The sequence below is a fragment of the Sinocyclocheilus rhinocerous genome, unplaced genomic scaffold (assembly GCF_001515625.1).
Source record: "Sinocyclocheilus rhinocerous isolate Xijiao unplaced genomic scaffold, SAMN03320098_v1.1 scaffold4583, whole genome shotgun sequence".
NCBI classification, from domain to species: Eukaryota; Metazoa; Chordata; class Actinopteri; order Cypriniformes; family Cyprinidae; genus Sinocyclocheilus; species Sinocyclocheilus rhinocerous.
Genome location: NW_015645570.1, coordinates 45,198 through 54,311, shown reverse-complemented (window position 1 = coordinate 54,311; position 9,114 = coordinate 45,198).

The following is a 9,114-nucleotide window of genomic DNA, read 5'->3' as shown; positions in this document are numbered from 1 at the left end:
CAAAAAAAAAAAAAAAAAAAAGTCATGTATGTTTGTGAATGGGCATTTGATTTACATTTGAGAGGAATTGAGAAGTTGTCAACAAGAACACAAACTAGTCACCTTCCACTGAAAATTGCTGATTTGAATTCAAAATAGGTAATTTGTGTGATTCAAGTAGATTCAATGAGTTTTTTGAAAACTATTGCTACTTCATACTAGAGTACAAAAAAGCTGAACTTTGACAAAAAAAAGTGATTTTAAATGTTATAATAGTGATTTTATAATGTCTAAATATACATCCAAAAGCAAAACATGTGAAAAGAAATATAATACAGAGTGGAAATGTTAAATGAGACGATGAATGATCCTCTGCTGCCATCTAGTGGTCATAGTGAGAATACCATGACATTCATTTTAGTAGTATTTGTTTTTCTACCAGGTGGCAGAAATCTGTCACTTAAGCATAGCAAATTTTCCATGAATTATCTCTGTAAGTAAAAATGAAAAAAAAAATGCAGATATTCTTTAAAGTGAATTTTACATAAAGTGTTCTCATTTGATATAAAATGCACAAAAATATGAATAACTTTGAGGCAAATGAATAATATTGTAAATCCCTCCAAAATTACCTCACTAAAAAGTGAGCAATATTACTTGTGTTTGAAAAAAAAAAAAAAAAAAAAGTGTTCTACTGTCAGCTATCAGGATTTATGTTATACAACACACTTTTCTTTCTTTTTTTCTTTCTTTCTTTCTTTCTTTCTTTCTTTCTTTCTTTCTTTCCCCTATGGTATTGAAATTGGGGGAGGGGGTTTGAACCTTTGCCACTTTTTTCACCAATGATGAGTTTATATTCTTCCATGCACAAGTTTGCAGAAAGTTTTCTGTGGGAGTTAGTGTTAGGGGCCAGAATACAGGGGCCAACACTGATCTTGTATTATACCCCTGATCTTATATTATACATTATTATTATATTATTTATATAACTTTCCAAACAAAGTTACAAAGTGCTTTACAATGAAAAGATCAGTACCGTAACAAAATACAAAAAATACCATCAAAATTAAGATAAAGCCATACAATAAAAATGAGTCTTAAGAAGGAACTTAAAAGAGGATACAGTAGGAGCCTGCCTAATATCCCCAGGCAGGGAGTTCCATAGCTTAGGCGCACAAAAGTGCGGTCACCTTTGGTAACAAGTCGAGATTTTGGAACCATTAATAGGGCCCTACCGGAGGATCTCAAGCAGTGATCAGGCTCATAAGGAATTAATAAATCACAAATATAGGCAGGAGCCTGACCCTTCAAGGCCTTACAAACAAGCAACAAAATCTTAAAATCAATTCTAAAACTCACAGACAACTAGTGAAGAGCAGCAAGAATCTGTGTAATGTGGTCACTTTTCTTAGTACGTGTTAAAAGCCTAGCAGCAGCATTTTGAATCAGCTGCAATCTTTGGAGATTTCTCTTGCTAATACCAGAATAAAGTGCATTACAATAATCAAGTCTGGAAGAAATAAAAGCATGAATGACCTTTTCCAAATCTGCCAAAGAAAGGAATAACTTTATCTTCGTTAGTTGCCTCAGTTGGGCAAAACAAGACTGCACCACTTTAGTCACCTGAACATTAAAGGACAGTTCTGAGTCAAAAACTACACCTAAGTTGCGAGCCTCTTTTCAAACATTATTAGATAAGACACCCAGACTAGAGGAGAGATTATTAATACTAGCACTACTAGTATTTAATTATAATATACTTCTGTATATATTTTTAAGTAATTATAAGCACTTCTGACTTGGAGTCATTCAACTGCAGAAAATTTTTTGACATCCAATTTTTGATTTCGATGAAGCATGACATAATATGGGATGTATCAATAATACCAGGCTTTACCGGGACATACAATTACATATAATCTGCATAGCAGTGGAACTCAGTGTCATAACTGCGCATAATTTGACCCAGGGGTAACATGTAGATAGTAAACAGAAGGGGACCAAAAACAGATCCCTGAGGTACCCCACAAAATAAAGGAGCACGAGAAGAGGAGGCATCTCCAAGCACTATGGAAAAAGACCTATTCGACAAATAAGAAATAAACCAATCCATAGCTACATCTCTGATACATAAGTTTTTAAACGGTTGATCAAGACATTATGGTCCACTGTGTCAAAGCTGAGCTAAGATGAAGAAGGATCATTTTTTTTATTTTTTTAAAAAAATATTCTTGGATTATGTCTAGGGTTGGGTATCGTTTGAATTTTATCAATTGAAGAATCGATTCCGATTCTTTTCGATTTCCAGTTTCGATTCCAATGTGATTAAATAATGATATCAAACATTTATCCTGTGTATCTTTTTTGCAAACCATTTATTGGAGCTGAATACCATGAACAAAAATCAACAGGCTACATAAAAACTGGACTCTTTGAGAGCTGTTTGTGTGCAAAATAGAACTGCATGATTCTGGATAAATTGAGTTTTTTTTATTTTCTTTTTTTTCCCCCAGTGGAAGTTGTGGTTCTCTCATGATTCTGAAGAAAAAAACATTAGACAACTAAACAAAATCACATGTAATTTATGAATTAATGATTAAATGACTCACTCAAGATGTACTTGTTTTATTACTGGATGAATCAGCGTTCTTGAATCAGTCAAATACATTTTAACAGCCCCTTTTCGCCAACTACTGGCGTAACAATGTAATCGATAAATCTTCATTTGAAGTGTCAAATTACTTTCAAAATGTGATTTATTCTATTTTAATCGCTACCATACACATCATACACACAGTTTATATCTTAACTATAAACTTTTATCCAAGTACTTCTGTGATTTGAATGTTTGTAGCCCAGAAATAATGATACTGTGTGGCTGAAAAGACTGTGAAGCTGTTTCATTCATGACAGACAGCTGCTCTCTTCAGGTCAGCGGCAGCGCGAACGCAGATTTAAATGCTCAAATCACTCTGGTGTGATCGTACACTGCACGGACAAACCAAGTAATCACAGCATTGATCGCACACGTCAGAGCTTGAGGAATGAAACAGACGAATCGTTGTAATTTAGGAATAGAATCACGTTGGTGTTTGAATCGTGTTCGCGATCTTTAATGATCTATTAAATTAAAGTGCTTTGTCATGTTGGTGGTGACACCTCTCTTGCAACATGTTTAGCTATCACAGATACTTATACTTAGCTTTTTTGGCTTCTGATCGCAAATGTAGCCCAATTTTGGAGCGCTTAGATTAGCGAGCAAGGTCCTGGCAGATCACTAGGTCCGGTCCTCCCAGATGAAGAAAAAATAAGCGCATAGGAATCGATAGGCGGAATCAAAATTTTAATTTGACAACAAGTATCCGATTCCTGACCTTAAGTATCCGATTCTGGAATCGGAATCGATTTTCGATTACCAAACCCTAGTCATCTCACAGTCATTGAGTCGACTATGAACTCATCTGTATACAAAAGTATTCTAGAGTCAAATGTGAGGACATCTGTCCGACAGCTAAAGTTTGGCCAAAACTGGGTCATGCAACAGGACAATGATCCCAAGCACACCAGCAAATCTACAACAGAACGGCTGAAAAGAAAAGAATCAAGGTTCTGCAAAAGCCCAGTCAAAGTCCAGAGCTCATCCTGACTGAAATGCTGTGGCGGGAGCTGTGTATAAACAAATGCCCACAAACCTCAATAAACCCGATCAGCATTGTAAAGAAGAGTGGGCCAAAATGCGATTACTTCAAGTTATTGCTGCTAAAAGTGGATCTACTGGCAGTTAAATCATAGGATGTCCTAACTTTGTCACACATGGCTTTTCCATCTTGGCTTTATTTTTGTTAATCAAATAATGACACGTTGCGATATGTCATGTGATATTGTTCATCTGAGGATTTATTTCCAAATTTTAAGACTTTCCAAGGACCAGATAATTTTTTATCTCCTGATACAGAAAACCATGGAATTCAATAGGGTGTCCTAACTTTTTCACATGACTGTAGTTGTGATAATACTACCTTTTCTAGTATCTTTGACAGAAAAGGGAGATTCGAGATCGTCTGTAATTAAATGATCCCAAGCACACCAGCAAATCTACAACAGAACGGCTGAAAAGAAAAGAATCAAGGGGTTGCAGCAGTCCAGTCAAAGTCCAGACCTCATCCTGACTGAAATGCTGTGGCGAGAGACGTTGTAAAGAAGAGTGACTGATGAAGTCATACAGAAAATGATTACTTCACGCTATTGCTGCTAAAAGTGGATGTACAGTCAAGTGAATCATAGGGTGTCCTAACTTTGTCACACATGGCTTTTCCATCTTGGCTTTATTTTTGTTAATCAAATAATGACACGTTGCGATATGTCATGTGATATTGTTCATCTGAGGATTTATTTCCAAATTTTAAGACTTTCCAAGGACCAGATAATTTTTTATCTCCTGATACAGAAAACCATGGAATTCAATAGGGTGTCCTAACTTTTTCACATGACTGTAGTTGTGATAATACTACCTTTTCTAGTATCTTTGACAGAAAAGGGAGATTCGAGATCGTCTGTAATTAATTAATTCGTTGGGGTCAAGTTGTGTTTTTTTTATTTTTTTTTATGAGAGGCTTAATAGCCATTTTGAAGGTTTTTGGGACTTATCCTAATGACAATGACAAATTAATAATATTCAGAAGAGGGACATTATTGTACAGCAGGAATTCCCAAACTTTATTTGTCAGCTGAACCCATCTTGATGTAAAATATTCCTGTGAAGGTCCCTGGAGTTTTTAAGTTATTTAAATAATTCAACCATACATTTGCGTGTTCTCGGTTCTGTGATCTCAGTTATTCATCACAGGACATGCAAGTAAACAATATTTCAAAAACAATAATTTATATTTTGAGTGTATGATTGTTTTTCATTTGAAATGTAATTATTTAGATTATATATATTTAATATATAGCTAATAAACAATAGCACAAACACACCTGCATGTACAAGTATTTAGCAAAGAGACTATCACTGTGCTGAAGTGCACAGCTATTAGTTTTGAAATAAAGTAACATATAGTCATCAGCCAACTGTCAACCTAACCACAGGCTCTACTCTTCAGAACAACTTAACCCCAAAAACTCAGACATACCATAAAACCTTTTAAAAGCAATAGAACATTAACACTTACTAACCGATCTCCCCCTATGTTAATTTTAAGCAAAAACACATGAAATAACATTTAATTTGAACATTTACTCTCCTATAACTGTCAGAAGCAAAGCATGCTGGGAACTAGAAATCTGCTGTAACTCATTCCCTGAATGTGTATATGTGTACATACATTCACATTTATATGGGAACAATATGCACACAATAAATCACCCTTACAAAACAATATATATATATATATATATTATGAAACTTTATGAATATTACATGTAATGCTATTTTTGTCTTCATTTCTAAATATTTTTATTTGTGTCAATATATAGGCCTAGCCATACATGGTCAATAGGTATATTGCATTATATTGAAATGTGTTGAATTTACTGTATTGGCTCAGTAAGAATGCTAATTTGACACCTCATTCATGAGGTGCTTCAGGACAGACTTTGATGTTGGCTCGACAGGGGTTTTATCCTGTGGACCTTTTTGTTCTGGGACTCTTCTTCTGTAGTCTATTTGGTTGTGTCCTGTTTCTGTTAGTTTCCATGTTTCTTATCAGTCTGTACTGTTGGTTGTTTACATTCAGAGCCCTTTGTTTCAGTGCTCATTGGTCGGTTTTTGTTTTGCTGTGCCTTTGTTGTTGTACAGTACAGTGGTCTCCAGCCCTGCTCCTGGAAAGTGTCTGCATTCACACGGGACTGACAATGCCCCGAGTGAGGGTGCGGAGAAATAAACGACTCACGGAACTCCCGCAAAATACATACATCTGAAAATAAAATAATACTTCTAATACTAATGTTGCTTGCAGGCAAGTTTAGTCCAAATTTTCTGAAGAGACTTGATTGTTTTATATGATGAACAGATTCAATTTAGGCTTTTATTCACATATGGCACTAAGCACTTTTCGACATCAAAGATATCTTTATGAATGATGGATTTTAGCGTAATCTGTGCATACTCACGTTTCATAAATGAGGCCCCTTAATGAGTTCTAAGCCTAAACAGACACACCAAATGAGCGAAACGCAGCATACGCTGGCCCTCAGCACCTGAAGTATACTGTCAGCTGATCAGGACAGAGTAATTAATACTGAGTAACTTACATTTCAGACACATTTTGCAAAGTTTCTAAATTTCTTCACTGCCAATAAACATTTTTCCAAAAGAATCCAAAGTTTCGTGTCACCAAGCAGTCGAGTGACTGAAGCACAGCGCGGGTCCTCCCTTTAAAGTACGCTGGTTATGCAGGGCCCCAAAGCAACAGGGGGCCCCCTTGCTCTCATAGGTGTTTAAAAGAATTTTAGTTTAGTTTTCCAGCGATTATGAAAACACCATGCTGCATTCCTTTACTTTCCTGACATCCGCATCAGTCAAGTCACGTAACGTGACAGCATGTGCTTGATACTAAAAAGAGTTAAAAGTGTATTGAGCTGCGAAAGAGACGCTGTGGGCTTTCTGAGCGCTGCTGGAACAGCATATGTGAGCGCTCTGCGGTGGGGTGCGTTTAAAACCAACATAAGGGCTTCACACTATAAGTCATGTAGGCCGTATGTGCAGATTACAAGCACACACACAACTGTTGTATGAATCTCACTGATGCATAGGTGTGCAAAATGTGCACTTTCATGCAAAAACATGAATGTAAATGTGAATAATAAACTATCCACCCACCTATTATCTGTCTGTGCTTATTCATATGCACTCATGTCTGCCTGTCAGTGAAGACTGGATGTTAAATCTGTCGTCTGTTTTAAGATGACATCAGTGGTCCAGGTCTGAGCTGTCAAGGGCAAGATGCCGCCAGGTTTTTTTTTGCCGGTTGTAACTACTGTAATTCTGCATCTCTGCATGCCACACATTCAGCGTCTATAAATAGCATCATCCACCATCCAGAGACTGTACAACCGATTAGTCTCAGTGCTGGACTGCTATTCCTGAATTCGGTTACCAAGGCAACAGCTGTGATGAAGACCGATAAAGGCAGTTCATTTGACATGCTCTGAGTATTCTGCTCATCTTTTAATGATAGTCTCTGAACTCTGTGATCTTGCCTAATGCTCGATCAGCCTTTGGGCTGCAGGATCTTGTTCTGAATCCTCTTGTATTGATAATTATATGAACATGTGTATTCGACTGATGTAATGACATCTTTCCTACAGGACCTAGAAGAAGACCCTACAATTGATCCAGCTGTTTCTAATGCTCTTGATGGCCCATATTAAGGAGATTGTACAGATTATACAGGCAATGCTGGTCCTGATGGCTTCCCTGAAGTTTTTCAGAAATGTCCAGATAAATCATAATTAACTTCTGAATGTTGATGATGGTAAAACATTGGCAAAAGTGTTAGCTACCCATCTTGAAAAGTTACTTTCATGCTTAATATATAAAGAGCAAACAGGTTTTATTAAAGGGTTTTTAATGTTTGTACTCTCTTAATCCTAATCTACTCCAAACCGTCGTCCTGGAGGTTGTAACTGCTCTATGTTGATGCTGAAAAGCATTTGATTGCGTTGAGTGGCTGATGGTTTTTCCCCCCTGTCAAATGCTTCAAAACTATTGGAACAACTATACTGACTATTTTGAAAAACTTTATTTCCAAAATATTTCAAATGAAGGCTGATGCCTGCCCTACTACTTCCCCAAGTCTGGACTCTGTTTTCATCCAAACAGAGAGATGTAATTGCCTTCTAGATGGTGGACTTTATTTCTGTGGAAGTCCACCAAGCCTCTGGGTATTTCACAATGGCTTGTGGATATTATGTATTTTTTTAAAGCTGAAAAAGATTAAGATGTTCTCAATATGAGAGCTGTGGTTCTTTCCATGATAAATGGCAGCCCTTTATAACATGTTTCCACTCCCTTCAAACTTTGCCTGGTTGACTGAATTTCTCTAAATCATCACAACCTCAGTTATTATTTTTATTAATTTTTGAACGACCTGTTCAGAGTCATAGTGTCACAGTACAGAAGGAGACCAGGGACGGAGAGGTAAAGTAAACAGAGCTTTATTGAACAGGTGCTGGGAGAGTGAGAGAGATGGAGAGCAAACGGGTTAGAGCAACAGTCTATGGAATGGCGGCTCCCGACGCCCGCTGCCGACGTCGAGGACGGCCGCGGCTCCGGAGAGCGGGACGATCTGGGTGACGATCATGGAAGTCACTGAGGAGTAAGGGATCTAGCACATCATCTCTACGAACCCATGATCTCTCTTCGCGGCCGAACCCCTCCCAATCTACGAGATACTCTAGGCGGCCACCTCGACGCCGGGAGTCCAAAAGTGAATTGACTCTGTAGATGGTCTCCTCTTCCGCGATTTCGGGAGGAGGAGGTACGCCGGATTCGTCAGGCCCTGGGGAAGAAGCAGATATATGGTGAACACAGGGTTTGAGCAGTGAGACATGGAAGGTAGGTGCGATGCGGTAGTGAGGAGGAAGTTCAAGCCTGTATGTGACTTCGTTGATCTGCCTCCGGATGGTGAATGGTCCGATATAGCGGGGACTCAGCTTGCGGCAGGGCAGTCGGAGACGAATGTCCCGCGTCGATAACCACACCCTATCTCCCGGCTGGTATTGTGGAGTAGGGCGGCGGTGAACATCGGCCTGTGCTTGGTGTCTCCGAACTGCCTGCTGGAGATGGACATGCACTGAGTCCCAGACCCTCTCGCTCTCTCTGAACCAGTGATCAACCGCTGGAACGTCTGAGGGTTCTCCCGTCCACGGGAATAGGGGAGGTTGGTAACAGAGTACGCACTGAAACGGGGTAAGGCCGGTGGTTTGCTGTCGAAGGGAGTTTTGTCCATACTCGGCCCAGGGAAGGTAGAGGCTCCAGCCATTCTGGTTCTGGTGGCAATAGCTACGGAGGTATCTCCCGATCTCTTGGATCTTGCGCTCAGTCTGGCCGTTGGACTGTGGGTGATATCCGGAGGTGAGGCTTACTGATACGCCCAGGAGGTGGAAGAAGGCCCTCCAGACCCGGGAGATGAA